The sequence below is a fragment of the Protopterus annectens genome, chromosome 13.part0, assembly GCF_019279795.1.
Source record: "Protopterus annectens isolate FY-2018-M chromosome 13.part0, PAN1.0, whole genome shotgun sequence".
Lineage (NCBI taxonomy): Eukaryota > Metazoa > Chordata > Ceratodontiformes > Protopteridae > Protopterus > Protopterus annectens.
In genome coordinates, this window is record NC_056747.1 from 765,046,784 (window position 1) to 765,062,947 (window position 16,164).

The 16,164-nt window shown below is 40.9% G+C and overlaps 1 protein-coding gene across 4 annotated transcripts in view; it reads left to right on the plus strand.

The window, feature by feature from the left end:
- The window catches only part of EFCAB5 (EF-hand calcium binding domain 5), a 1,692,224-nt gene that overhangs the window by 187,205 nt on the left and 1,488,855 nt on the right, over positions 1-16,164 (plus strand). For all 4 annotated transcript variants that reach the window (XM_044054470.1, XM_044054473.1, XM_044054471.1 and 1 more), the window contains exon 2: positions 9,123-9,294. The gene's annotated coding sequence lies outside the window, so the exon portion shown is untranslated. The remainder of the gene's footprint in view (positions 1-9,122; positions 9,295-16,164) is intronic.

The following is a 16,164-nucleotide window of genomic DNA, read 5'->3' on the forward strand; positions in this document are numbered from 1 at the left end:
GCTCATGGACATGTAGTTGTGGAACTGATCTAATATGTCCCCACAACGTCCGTCTATGACATCGGTGAAATTACGGATGGCAGCCACAATGTCATGCATACTGTCAGTCATGGCTGTGCGACATGCTGTCAGCTCCCTCAGACCCTGTCTGGTGTACCGTTCCATACTTGACTGTGCCTGCATGACAGCCTGAAACATAGCTGAGGTTGTAAGACCTCTGTGGGCATGTCTGACATGGGCAGTACGCCCACGGATGCTCCCACGAGAACCCCTGGACATCTGTCTGTGTGGTACCATCTCAGGCCCATGCCCATGGCTGCTGTGTGGGGAAGCATGTGCCACAGATACCACATTACCCTGGTCAATGCTCACTGTATCCTGTCCATCACCTAGGGACATTGGTGATAAAGGATGTGTTGGCAGGATGACTGTGCGCATTGATGGGGTTGACAGCTGTGTACTGTCAATTGGCTGACCAATGACGGACCCTGGCAGACCTTCCTGTGCCATTACACAGATGTCATCATTATCAGTACCCGTGGCACCTGATTCAGGGACTACAGCAGCATACTGTTCTGCTTCCCTGACCATTGTGACACATGTGATGTGATGGTACCTGCTCCTGTCAAACATTTACACAGGATGACTCGTATGGCATATTACCTATCTGACTAACATTCAGCAGGGGTATGTGTGACATGTACTCATGGGGAGTCTTGCTTCTTAACGCTGTGTGGTTTATTGCAGGGTATGTCTTATCTGTGGGTAGGAACCTGTACCTCCGCTATGTGCTCTCTACTGTGGTGTCAAGGACGACACAGTGGTCATTTAGGTTGTGGATGGTGTGAGGTGTTACTATGGTTGTTGGACATCTGTCATGGGTGTGACTTAAGTATGTAAATCCAGGAGTGGTAACCTCTATGTGGGTAGTATGTGTGCACTCTGTGGTGTTGTCAGTCACTGTGCATTGGTAATGTGTTTGAGTGCATTGTCACAGTGTCGTACATGTCACTGTGTCCTTCTCCATATCTGTAGCTGTCATGTGAGGTACATACCGTGGCAGCCATTGTGTGGTGTGGAGGGGTACACTGACCTACATGTCCATAGCTGACACACCATGTCTGCTGACACATACTATGTACAGGTATTCCAGGAATAGTGCGCCACTGTGACTATCATTGGGGGGACTATTGTACACATTTATGACCCTGTTCACCCCTGACACATGCAGTGGTGGGCAGCCAATCACATATCTGGTGGTTACTGGTGTAGGTGATTTGAAATGGGGTATGGTACTCCAGTTTTGACACTGGTGTTCACTCCATGCCTTTGTCACCAGGCACCTGTTGCAGTACATCTGTACACATGTGCCTCACTCAGAATATATTTACATCCCTCTCTCTCTCTCTCTATATATATATATATATATATATATATATATATATATATATATATATATATAATATGTCTCTCTCTCTCTCTCTCTATATATATATATATATATATCTGTATACATATACACATATATATATATCGATGTACATATATTGCTATAGATATGGATTGGGGGGGGGGTGTGACAGAGGGGGTGGGACAGGGGGAGTGTGAGATAGTCATATACAGGCATATCTGTAGATAGTCAGATCTGTCTGTCTATGTATATGTATCTACATATATCTATATCTGTATGTGTGTATTACATGTATATGTTTGTACATATTCTATCTATCTACATCTGTCTATGTATTCCTACAAGCCTCTTTATCTATGTGTATATCTATATATATATATAAATATATATATATATATATATATATATATATATATACATACATACATATACATACATATATATCCATATGATAGGTATATCAACATGGTTGTTTACAAAACTGTATACACCCACTAACATACTGCTGAACATACATAACTGTGAAACCTACTTTGTACATTGCACTACAACCTACATTCAAACTACATTGATATGTGCACATAGATGCCCTCAAATACATATGCATGTACAGCCTTCACTGATAGTTGCTGTATGTCCCCTGCCCTATGCACATCTTCATATACATATAGATACAGACCAATGACACATATGGAGGGTTCACAGTATGTAGAATTTTAAAGTATTACTTATATTACCTGTGTTTCACAGCTGCTTGTGTTGCCTTTTGGATTGGTGTCCTGCTGCTGCTCCGGTTGACAGATGTCAGCTTTCTAGTAGGTTTTGTTGAGTGTTTTTGTTTGTGTATGTTTTTTTTCTCTCTCTCTCTCTCTCTCTCCCTACCTCCAGAGGGTGCAGTGAAAGTATTGCATGTGTGGACTGGGAGTACAGCATGCTTTTGTAGGTATCTGCATATGTCCATGTGATGGCCTCTGCACCAGTTGTTAGCCAGCATTTGCTAATTGCATGCAGCCAGTTGTGTACTGATTGCAGTTCTCACTGTGATTTCCGGACAGTGCTATAAAAAGGTATGTGAGATAGGCGTAGCCCTTTCAGAGTTTAAGGGCAGGGACCATGCTGGTATGCTGTGGACACTGTTCTGTGAGTGTAAAGGTTAGTATCTCTCTCATATTTCCGGCTGTGTTGTAGATTAACATTTCTCCATTCATTTCTCCAGTTTCCTGTACTAAGTGTGTATGTACACTGACACCTAAGACTACTACTACTGTTAATGTGGGTGTGTGTGCTTTCCTGTGGGACATGTGGTGTAACTGGTATATAGCAGTGGCTCTTGCACTTTGTTGCTATGGCTTCAATATTTGCCCTTTACATTCACTACTTGTTTGCCTGCTAGGTGTCTTGACTGTAGCATGTTGCTATGGCTTTCCTATTTTCCATGTACATTCACACCTTGGAATGCTTGCTATATCTGCTAGGGTGTTACTGCATGCAGTGTGGTCTAGCCATGGTGTGGGCCTTGACATCTATTAGGGTATTTGAGTATGCTGCTGAGTAGGCCCCAGAGACTTTCAGGTGCATCTTTTATTTGCCTCATGGAATGGTACATATCAGTTGGGTACACCCATTAAATTGTCTGGTATTCTGCAGTTGTGACTGTGGGTTAGCATGAGCATATGTATTACTACACTATTTCCGACGTGCAAGTGGTGCATACTTTCAGTACTTCATAGTTACCATTGCATGTGTTGTAACACCTTTCTGCCTACTGTTTGTACATTTCACAGGGAGTCTGTGGGGCATCCCTGCTATGTCTAGGCTCTTAACTATTCAAATATGGCAGTGTCAGACCTCTCAAGTGTACAGATATTTGCAGGATGTCCATATCTCATAAACAGCTTTTTCTGGCAAATCACTCAGGGCTCAAGTCAGACTATAGTGACAAACATTTCAGTTTCAGACTTCATACCTTCCAAACATCCAACATAATGCAAAACCTGTTACTCTCTCAACTGTCTAAGTTTGTTGGAGCAATATTTGAAATGTGTCCCTATTTTTGGGCCTTTGCTCCAAATTTTTTATTACTTCGTCCGGATGTGTTGCTGTAAGAGGTTATGGGGTATGGGCAGTGATTATCCTGCTGTGAGTATGTGTGTGGCTTGCAAGGTGCTACAGTGACAGTATTACTTACTAGCTACCAAGTAGAATGGCTGTTTCTGTTCACACACTACTATTATAGTAATCCACTACATTTGACAGTAAATATACATGACATGATTTGTGTCCTACACATCCTATATTCCCTTTACATTTGTTCCTACTATTGCATGATATATTTATTGTAGCACGATGTTCTTATATAGCAGTCATGGCTTAGTGGTAAGTCATGCAGACTACTGTTTCCAAGGTCCTGGGTTCGGGACTGACAGTGGGATTTTATTTTGCTTTTGAGCAGACTACAGGCCTTGTCATTCAGAGTGACTAAGGCACTTTTAAGCAGTTGTAACCGGGTTAGCGCTGGTTTGCGCGGAGCTCACACATGCGCACTGGCATTCAGCTCCGTGCACACCCGCTTACAACTGCTTAAAAGTGCTTACTCTTGCTCACACCCGCACTAATTTCTTTGAAAGAAATGAAAATGGGGAGACAGGAAAGTGGTGAAAAAGGGGTCACAAAGAGGGTAAGACAGTAGGGAAACAAGCTCGGGTTTTGCAGGAGGGATGTAGGTAAGGCCCATAGCTGCCCATTTCTTCATCAGCAACAGCTGTGGATATGTTTGTAATTTGGTGTGACATTTGAAACCTTCCACCCCAGAGAGAGGTGCAAGGACAACAATAATACTTGTTGTACAGCCAATTGTAATTGACAGTTTCCATGTCCAGCAGACATGTGTGCAAAATGGGCAGCTATGTATGGGGCATAATTTTTTTGTGGGTACAGAGTGCCCTTTTTTTTTTTTTCAGGTGAAAGTGGTATGTCAGGTACAGGAAGTCGGTATAGCTGGGGAGGTAGGTTGGGTAGGTTAACAGACAAGACAAACAAGACGCATACAGGGGCGGTGTATGACACATGTGGGGGGGGTTACACAATTGACGGGGATGGATGTTTGGATATCTCGAGCCCATGAGCCCACAGATGGCAACAGTGGAACTGAGATCCCCACCCATGGGCAGTTGCCACTGTGCCTTCACTGCCCAGGATGGGGCTGTGCTGGGGGCTGTGTAGACCGGGCAGCAGGCACGCCCGTTAGTTGTGCCATCCGTGCCTCAAGCTGGCGTAGGGGCCCAAGAACAGTGTCCCGGATCTCCCTACGTACCACAGTCCGGACATTATGGAGGGTGAGTGGATGCTCTCCTCCGGCCGCACTTGCAGAGGGGGGACGAGCCCCATCCCCTGCAGTGCTTCCACCTGCAGGTGGCACAGGGCCACCGGAGGAGGGTCCGGCCTGAGCACTACTGCCAGGTGCACTCGCCAGCTGAGGAGGGAGAGGTGGGTCCTCTGGAACCAGCCTTCCCTGTAGTCCTATATTTTGCATTATGTTATGACAGTTTGAGTTAGTAACATACAATACCATTCACAATTAGTTGTAACAGCATGCATTAGTATTCCCATTAACCAAACACCCATATATTCAAACCATTGAACAGCAAGCATAACACATGCATAATTTGAACAGCAATACACAATCCAACAACATGCAGGGTTGATTGATGGCAACAGGCCATCAGGTTTGGATGTATGAACAGGGCAGATGCATCAACGTGCATGCAAATATGTATGAACCAACAGGACAAATGTCCAGGGGTGTTAATTGTGATTGCACATACCAATTTCACGTGGAATGGATTATATGTGGTTATAGGGTAGGGTGAAGAAAATTTAATTAACAACTTCAAATACCAATACATATGCTGTACATTTCTAATAGCTGCAGATATATACACACTACAGTTCTGCCTACAGTTTCCTATGTGATAACTACTTCAGGTTGGTGATAGGAATGTTACTGCTACATCAATATACATTTTCATTTTTATTCATACACATTCATATCTGGCTCTGTTCAGCTACATCATCCTGCTACATTTGCTTTATATAGCTATAGACAACTGTGGATGTTTGGTACTTCAGACAACCATACTATGTGCATATTGCAGACTGAGAGCAACATATCCAGATTTTGGGGGACACATTCCAGCTGCGGTACCATTTTCAGCACATGTTACTGTTTGGTTCTGCCTGTCACATTCATTTCATTCTGCACTGACTGCAGTATACTTCATTCAGGAGTTATTACTACTTTATTGGTGGATTCATAACTCTTTCTTTCTCACACTCTCTCACTTGTTTTATTTTTACAATTCAGGATGGTACTTAATTCTAGGCTTTATTGACATGTTTTACCTGTAGTTATAACAATCCTTTCCAACATTCTCACTTCTTTCATGTTTCTGTATTTCAACAAGGATATATTTCACACATGTGTTTTACTCAGCTTCTGCAGCTGTACTTTTCAGCCTGCTGTAGGTTATGTACTATTATATTACAGGTGGGACATCTTTATTTCAGACTTGTTTAATTTTTATGTTTGGATTACAGGCTGCATCACACTTTTGTAATCAAGCAATACTTGCAAACCCTCTTACACTGTTACTTGCACATTTTATTAATTAGTGACTACACTGCACTCTTTTGCTAACTGTCATACTTGTATATTTATTTACAGTTACAGGGAGAGAATTACTGACCTGCCTGGTGGTGCAACCATGCCAGCCTATCGCCATAGGCTCGACGGTTCGCAGAACGGACACCTGCAGCTGTAATATAAATAAAGTAATATTGGAATACACATATCCATAATATCAGCTAGGTTAATTTCTTACATAAATAATTACATGCAACTTACTCAGTAGTGGGGCGTTGGGCATTTGCTGGGCCTCCTGGATCCAACGGTTCAGTTGGTTCTGCTTCTGTCTCTTCAGGTCCACATGGTGGTGACTGACCTGCTCACCAGTCCTTGGTATCCCTGTGGCACTGGTGAGATCATGAGCCAACTGGTCCCATGCCTCAGCCCTTTATGCTCCCCACAGGACCTGGCCCTGCATGAGTTGGGCCTCATGATTGTGGACAAGGAGCCAAACCATATATTTGGACTCCTCAACGCCCCACCTCTGTGCTCGGAAGCAACTGCCCTCACCTACACCTGACATCCTGGCTGCAAGTCGGTTCTACAATCGGTTATGCTGCGTATTCCCACCTATGGGGCCTATATATGCCATTTTTCCCGCACTTATCTGTGATTGGCCATTTTGAAATTGTATCAGCTTCACAAAACCTGCTTTGTCATGCTCCTCTTTCTATTCATTCCTATATATATGCTATTACTGCATTTCTAAGTGTAACTGTCATGGCTTAGTGGTTCAGTACTTTGACTATGGTGCATGGTATCCTGGGTTCGAACCTGGCCATTACTAATTATATTTTATGTCTGTCTACACAGGCTAGGAGGTGTGTCTGTGTAAAGGCAGTTTTGATACAGCTTGCTCAACATTGCCCATCGGTTAGTTTGTTGGCGCGGCGCGCTGCTCTGCGCAAACGGGTTACACTGGTTTACACGTCATTTGGCTGTCAGCATGCATATTACGCTCAGCTCAGCTACGGGCACACAGTTTCAGCGTGTTAAAACGCTGCTCAACTCCGGGCACTCATTTTACATCTGTTAAAACACTGCTCACCTACAGGCAGATGTACTCAACTTGTTAGACTGTAGCTCAGTTATAGGCACATCTGACATTTTTTTTTTTATTATCTCACATTTCTTCAAAATACATGGCCCATTTCATTACATTTTACATAAAATATAATTTTATATGTGTACATATATGTCAGGGACTTGTTTCGTGCTTATTTCACTAAAAATAAAAATTGATGTTGTGGGGGCTCGAACCATGACTGCCCGCTCTTCAGCCGATGTCTCTACCGCTACGCTATTGCTTTTTGGCTTACTTTGCATATTTAGTTCTTATATGCTTTTCCACTGACTGCTAACTGTGGCTAAGCTACGGGCACGCCCGTGCAAACGAGCGCACTCACGGGCAAACATCTTTACAATTTAAAAAAAAAATATATAATATGTTCATTTCTACATTTTATGTTCGTAGTCTGTGGGGGCATGTGTTGTGTTGTGTTTATGCACATTTACACGGACTCTGTCGTGGGGGTTTACTTTCGGGACTTTTACTCTTCTGGGGGCGTGTCCGTTTGCAGGGCTCGGCCTACGGACACGCCCCCTACTGTCTTCCACGGACCGTGTTAGCCTTAGGTGTGATTTAGCATGCCCTCATGCATATGCATGACATGCTGACGTCACACCGTTTAACTGCAGCTTCCGTGTAAGCCTTGTAACTCTTACACGGAGGCTTCGTGGATCCTGCCCTTTTTATGTCCATGTTTATTAACAAAATTTAATAAAAATGTTTTTGGAAAAAAAAGGAAAGTTAGTAAATCTTAAACACCAATATCTTCCAGAGGATTATGCAGGGACAGATAATCTACTTTAAATTAACAACTTGTTTGGCATTGAAAATTGCAGCCAAAGCTGATCCCAAAGAAGAAGTTCTTTAAATTACAACCAGGGGATGATGAAACAACATTAAGAGTAACATACCAAGTTTAAAATCACTTTACAAAACACTGCTTCATGTTGGGTCATTTGATGAACCATACATTTCTCCAAACTGTTACCCTCTCAACTCAGGAGCAAAAAAAAAAGTATTTTCAAATTTGAAGACCATATACTGAAGACTGGCAGTGCATACTCTTGTGGTATTAGCACCTGCCAATTATGCCCCCAACAGCTGCTGCTAGGGCAGCCACTCCTTTTGCTCTGTCCTAGTTAAATGCTCTGTGAAGCAGTATAGCAAAGTGTGTGTGTGTGTGTGTGTGTGTGTGTGTGTGTGTGTGTGTATACCCATTGGTAACAGTGTATTGCTTAGGGGTTAAAATACTTGTCTTCTGTAAGGATTACAGGACAGGAGGCACTGTTTCTCAGTGAATATGACTTACAGTAGATGGAGGTGTCCTTACAGAAAAGGCAAATTTATATACAATGCACAATAAGTAAATGTTTCGAATGAGGCATTTTACAATATGGAGAAACACTTTCTCAGTGAATATAACCTACAGTTGATGAAGGTGTCATTACAGGAAAGAAAATAGATTTATATACAGCACACAGTAAGTAAATGTTTCTAATAAGGCATACTACTCTATGCAGTTATATTTAACCATGTTTACTATATCAAGCACATCATAATGTTAAATTTATGACATTTTCTACATCTTCTACTAGCCATACACTGATGATTTTGTATCATGAATGAAGTACATCCTTCTGGTGTTAACTATTGTAGTTGTGTATTTGATTATTTTAGCATTGTATTTATTGCTGTATTTTATGCTGTGTGTTTCAATATTGCTTAGGATATTTTTCAACAAAGTGAAGATAAATATTTTCCCATATATTTTTGTTGAAATCTTTCCATTCACCAGCGTAATGACAGTATCTGTGACTGCATTTTTACCTGCTTGTAATGGTAAATTGTAGGGATTCCTATTGTAATTCTGAGACCTGTAATTGTGAGCCCTGGAATTATAGAAAAAACAGCAAAACTACATGAGAAAAGTGAAAGTTGTTAATCTTTTTCCTTTAAAGTTTTTTTTGGAGGGTGGTAAGGCCCAAGTCTGCACCGCCATATCCTAACTGTGAGATCATCATATCTGCAAAGAAAAGGGAATAGTCTCAGCACAGCAATCTCTCACTTGGTACATGTAAGCCCCCATTTTCACCTCCAGGATTAGTAGTCTGGTGTTCATCAAGAAGAGAGGTAAACTTTCTAATGATACTTCCTAAGTAGCATGGCTAAGCTATGTATGGATGTTCAAACTGACTGTCTAGAACTAACCTATGAGCCTGTAAACCTAAACTGCATTCTGATACATGTCTTCCAAGTCTAACCAGACATTTAAAGTAACTGTGTATAGACTCTTTGTTTGCCAAGTGGCAGTGACAACCACATGGGATGTGGGAGTACTTTTCTGTTAAGTGTAATGTAACACTAGATTATTCATTTGTTCTGCATTGAATGCTTTTGTGCCCAGAATTGCCATTGTTAGTTGAAAACGGAAACAGCCAGAGTGAAACCAGGTACCTGACTGTCCAGAGACTCTGTGTTTGTTCAATGGCAGTGGCATCCACATAGAATATGTGAGGTCCATGGTTCAATCACCAAACAAGGGTGAGTGTTTCCCTTTCTGTTAGTTTTTTTTTAGTTAAAGTAACTTATGGGGACAGAAGATAATTTAGCCAAAATGATGAAGCCCAGTTGAGAGATGAAGCCAATCCTTAGCAGTAGCCCAGTCTGTTAACCATCACCTGTCATGCTGACACTCATTGGATCCTCCTGGAATGACACCAGTTGTTGAAATCAATTATTTTTGTTGAGAACTGTGATATCTGTATGGAAAATGACAAGATACTGCTCAAGAGAAATGCTTTACCTGTGCTGTACACATGCATATTGAGCTCAACCACATCTCTCTACATCTTGTCCAGGGTAGATAATGAAAGGTCATTCACCATTGTAGTGAAAACAAAAATGCCCTTATACCTGGAGTGAAGGGATATAAGAATTGTGGGTACATCCTGACTCTTGGTGCCAGAGAGACAACTGACTGACACCCTTTCCCTGCTTACTGTTATAAGTGGAACATCAGTATACCTAACTATAGTGCCACCTATTATTGATAAATTACCATATATAGCCTAAAGAGCTATTATGGCAGTAGGCATGAAACCAGAGTTTTATTTCTGAGTGAAGGTGCAAATGAAGATGTGTTAGAGTGAATAGAGTTATGTGACCAAGATTTATTCAGTCAACGTCTTGGTGGCATAGGTATTCTTCTCTTAACCCCCACAAAAGTTGTCTAAACAAATATAGTTTAGATGACTGCTGACTGGTGTGGGATTAGTTGATTGGGACATTTGCATGTGGCTTAAGCCTTGTGACACTTAAGCAGTCTGGCTTTGAAGGAGCTAGTAAAAGTTTTAGTCCTTTGATTACTTGATGATAGGTTCTAGGTGTATGGATCCAAGATTTAGAATGGTTTGTTTGCTTTAATTAGATGTATTTGAAGTTTAGAAAATATTGTGGCACTGCAAGCAAGGGAAAAAAGTTGCACATTTAAGCACAAATACTCTTGTTACAATTTCAGTGTTTATAGTAGAAGAGGTAATGTGATGGATTGTCCTAAACTTTGGTGGTTGCCTTTTTTCTTTTTGAAGGCACATGCAGTGTGATGTTCCACTGGAATTGCTATGGTCATTTATCCTTCATATCTGGTAAACTGTTTGTATGTGTTTCACATTTGATGACATTCCAAGAGAATATATGTAGAAGAAGTGGATATATTGGAATTTTTGCGGCAAGCTGAGTTGCCATCCTTTAGAATGCTACAGAATTCTTTTTAACTACAATGTCTTGCTGTAGAAGGTGGTAGGAGCCTTAACATGGGGATATTCTACATGGCTAAGCTTCTTCAGAATATATTTCAGGCTGTGCAGTGATACAAGATGCCAGGTTGCATGATATTTATTCAGGACTCTGGCACAGGCTAGAAGTTTGAAATATCAATGATTTTTACATATGTTACAGGAGTGTCTAAAGCTCTTTATGGCTGAGTTGTCCTGTGAATGTCAATTTCTTTTTGAAAGTAGATTTAGATAGCTAAGTTTCAATACTACTGCTAGCCTAGGAGCTGTGGTTGGGCCCAACTGCTGCTTCCACAACACATACTTAACTAATTACTTTGTCATATAGCTGATGTCACCGATGTTGCCTCTGTATACAACACAACACATTGAATTTATGCTTATGCTGGTAGTCCTTGTGAGCTAAATTTTCTCTTCGAAGTTTACTCTCTGTTATTTAATATCCTGAAACTACAGACTGTTGCTAAGCAAACTTACATTTATTTGCTTTTCAGATCATCATTGTCTTTTAAACATGTTTCAGGTTAGATTGTTACTTTTGTGTCATGGAATGTTTTTTTTGTCAGTCATTCTGAATCCATCCAATGGCTGTTGCTTTTTTTAGAAATCTTTCTTAATGAATTTGTCTTATCTTTAACTACTTATCGTTGTCCTTCATAATATTCCTCACATGTAAACTGGTTTTGGGTACAATGAGTTCATTAACTGTTGCATCACATATCCTGTGAAGTTCATAGTCTCTGCCATTTGGGGGCTTATGGCTTACTAGCCATATTATTTGGCTGTCTTATGTTTAGCTTGGATTGTTTTTATATACCTCAGCTCGTCACCTGACCATTGCTTAAACTCTGGCGTGTTTCTTTATCTGCTCATCCTCAGGATGACCCAATTGCTCTTTTCCGGGTAATCCTAGAAATAATCTTTCATTAGGTGAGCCCCCTATCTTCTTGATAGGTCTGTGTCTCATGGTATACATTGTCTGCAGCCCAGGAAGTGAGGAATATAGTGGGAGCTGAGGGCCAGGTACTGGAAGCCATCATCCATGTGGTGGCTGGTCAAGGTCAATAACTAGATCATCAGTAAGTAGAATGGTATCGGCACAACTGGTGCATGCATCTGCTCATCATGCACTGGATGTTATTGCTGCCCTGCAGAGAAGTGGCCTGTGAGACTCCTGATCTCTACTAGAGGTTGGGTTGCAGTGGCATCTATTCCCTTCTAACCCTCCCTCAGGATTGAAGAGTGGCCACTGGCCACTTCATTCTGTTCCCCCCAGCTGATCTGTCAGTAGCATGCAACAATTCCTGAACTCTGCCTGCCAACAGTACAGACGTTCTGCCTCTGCACAACTGGAGTGGGAGTACCTTAGACGTTTTATGACTTCTTTTCTCCAAACTTTATAATGATATTCATCCAATCTTGATTTTCTTTATTCTACGCCCAAAAATCTTAAATACTCGTACTTCTCTTTCTGCGTTCCACCTTATTACCTCAGACACCTGCCTCACTCCCCTTTCTATTTTCTTCTTAATTCCTTCACTACCAACTTCTCACCTAAAAAGTCTTAAACCAGCCTACATCAATATAGAAAGTGCAAATAATAATAATAAAATTGATCATTTGCTATCCAATGAAGAAATTTGTTGTTGAAGTGCTAGAGGTTTGCCCATTTCCTTGCAGAATAAATTTTGTTTACATTATTTGAAATATTTGAGACTTTATGCATGTTGAAGTGCTGCTGCCTTTTACTGGATTTGCTGTTTTTCATTTGGGGCTATGTAAGCTAAACTGTGGTACCCTGGAGAAAAGAACTGATCTGAAGAAGAGAGCTGGTCTTTTGGAACTTGATTATTTAGAGGCCTGATGTTATGAATGGCCAGATACCTTTGCCATTTCTGAATCCAGACTGAAACTTGATTACCCTTTGCCCATTTTTAGTGTTACATATTCAGGTATTATAGAGGAGATTTAAAAGCAAAGAATTGTAGAAGATATAAGGCAACTGGGCTATGTGGCCATTTACATTTGCCAGTACCCCCCCCCCTTTAGAGCTTGCCTCCTTTTTCAAGGAGCATCAGACCAGTCATACCAGGAGAGAATATGTGGATATCCATCCAGTTGTCTTAACTCCTTTTAGAAGGAAACAAGTGTCACATTGCTTAATTTGGAGAGGAAATTTGTTCCAGAGAAGCAGGTTTAGATCCCTAGTTTTAGTGTTAGTGGGACTATTTGATTTGTGGATATATAAGAGGTCTTGGACTACTGGGTTCCCAGTGGCCTGAAAGGCAAGCTACAGATAATCCCAAAGGAGTCTGTAGGACTCTGAATAAAGGGATAGTGCTTCCAGACTCTCCTAATTTATCTTGTCTTTTTAAGTCTGTGATATCTTTTGTAAGAAACCTCTGGGATCTTTCCAGCTGCTTGATATGCCTAGGAAGATGCATCCCAAAAGGACCATTGCATTCAAGAATAGGTCTGATGAATGTGGAATATAGAGGGTAAAAACAACCTGGAGCTAGATGAACTATCTTTTGCAATCTGTTGTACCAGGTAAAAATATTTCCTAACTACTGTTGTTACAGGTTTGTAGGTAAGTACTAGGCTAGCTGCCCTTGAAAGTCATTTTAAATATAGAGAAGTTCTTTTTGCTCTTTGATGTAACTTATCCAGTTTGATGTTAGTGGTCTTACTCATCCCATGGCTGATAATTATTTATTACTCCTAGTGAGAATAACTAGGATTGTTCCATAGATAATCTGAGGGGGGCACATGCATAGGATAAAGCATTTAGGAGCTAGTAGTACAGGAGCAGTCCTAGGGTAAATTGTCTATTGTATTATATCATATTATATGCAAATGTAGGGATAAAAACTGAAAACACTGGACCAGTTTAAGATAGCAGCGACCTCACTGGGCCAGTTCAAGATAGCAGCGACCTCATTGATTGCCTTGCAACTGTTCATTTCACTGGGGGATGCATATAAACAAAGACATCCTAACTTTTCTGTAACTATCTTCATGTGATGGTCATAGGCAAGGGAATTTTCTATCCATGTTTCAGTCTCGTCTCTCACTTTATTTTGAAGCATGGCGTAGTCTATACTACAAGATGGATGAAGGGATTGTTTGCAAAATGTGACAGTATTGCACTTCATAGCGTTCAGTTTTGAACCAGTATTTTTGGGGCACCAAATGTTGACATTCCATTTGGAGGAGTTAGTTCCAGTTGGAGCTTCTGCATATCAGAGAGGGAATTAAGGGTGACCCTAAGTTTTCAGTTGTATGCAAATGTCGTTAGCCATAGATCCTCATTTGTAATTTGGAGACTTATGAAGTAGATGTTGAACAGCACTGAGCCCTGAGAAACACCACTGTTAACTTTCATGTTTACTGAGGATGCACCTGCCATCCTCACTGCGTGGATTCTATCACTTAACCAATTTGCTATCTACCTAACTATATAGTGACTAATATAGGATCATAGGAAGTTACTAGGCTATTGGCCCTGAGGCCCTTACAAGCCTAGCCAAGAATTTAACCCATGTTCCAACAAGTCAGCACCCTATGCCACTGTCCACCAGGGACATAGGTGGAATACCAGGGGTGTATTTTCTGTTCCCCATCCAGTTATCCAGGTTTCGCTTAAAAAGGTTTATTGAGGTACTTGGTTTTATGTAGAGAGGGAGTCTATTCCATAAAAGGGGGAGTATTTGCCAACAAGTCTTCTTGATGTCACAGACCTGGTTGAGGTCTCGTGTGCGGGTTACTCGAGTGGAGCTTGACTTGCGGATATGCAGCAGTCCTCTCAGGGTGGGGTCTGAGATTGCTTTGTATGGAACTCATTCAGCTTGTTTATTTTGTTAGCATTTGATATGGTATCAAAAGCTGTAGCCAGGTTAAAGTATGTTTTATGGACAGCACGTCCACTGTCCATGGTTTGTGTCACTAGCGCAAAGACGTTGACCAGATTCTTTAGAAAGGATTTGCCCTTAATAATGCTGGACTGTTGGGGGGTCAGCCTTAAAAGATTTTTGACATCATAGTTAATTAAGTCAGTTATGCTACATTCCATGGCTTTGAAGATGAGACTAGTCATGCTAATGTATCTATAGTTTCTGGAGTCAGTGCTAGGTCCACCTTTGAGAAGTGGCATCACAAGAGCTATGTGCCATATTTCAGGGGCAAAACCAGTGACTAAGCTCTGGTTGATTACCTGTAGGAATAGGTCCACTACTGCATGTTTTGTACTGTTCATCAGGCAACTGGGTATACTGTCAGGCCCCGTGGATGATGTGTTTTTCATTCTGGAGAGTACCTTTATCAGGTGGTGTTTGGTTATGATGGGAGACTTGAGATTCTGTGAGATGGGTTGGTATGTTTGCTTTTGGGGAGGAGGATTTGCAGTGAATTTGTTTGTTGGTATGTTGGCTATCTCTACTGGATCTGAGTAGGTAGTGCTGTTTTGATTAAGTTCTGATTAATGTTGGGGGTTTGTTTTTCCTTAGTTTTGTAACTGTCTTTAGCTTCTGATGCTAGTCTAAGTTCATGGGATGCCTTCAGAATATTCTTGATAGTGCTTTTTTATTTCTTTCCATCGTTTTAATGTCATCTTTGATTTCATTTTTTTTTTGCTGCACAGTTTAAGAAGTTTTCTTTTATTGTATTTCTACATGTGGGCCACCAGGCTGGATTACTTTTAAACTTTTTATTTTGTTTGGATGTGGCAGAGACTGTCAAGATGGTGCATTTGTCTACTTACACAGAGAGTTTGTTTGCATTACTTCTTGCTGTGTCAGTATCTTGGATAATCCAGTTAAACTTGAATTTTGAATTTTTAAAACAGAATTATAGAAGCTTTGTATGTTTGAAGTCTCTGAAGTTTGGGATGTTTACATCCAACGATTTTGAAGGAAAATATTAGCAGCTTGTGAATGTTTTTAACTGGAGAGAGGAGAACCAGGGGAGATGACTGATAGTAATCTCATGTTGGTAAGAACCAGGTCAAAATATTTTGTTTTCTAGTGGGTTCCTTAACAATTTGGTCCAGGGAGTTTTTGTTTATACACTCAATGAATTTTTGGGTATAACCTATAGGCGAGGTCTAGGTATCCCAGTTTATCATTGAGTATGTAGTCTCCTAAGATAATGGAATTCCTGTTTATTTGGAGTTCATTCAGTGTATTTAGGAACTTAATATGGTTTTCAG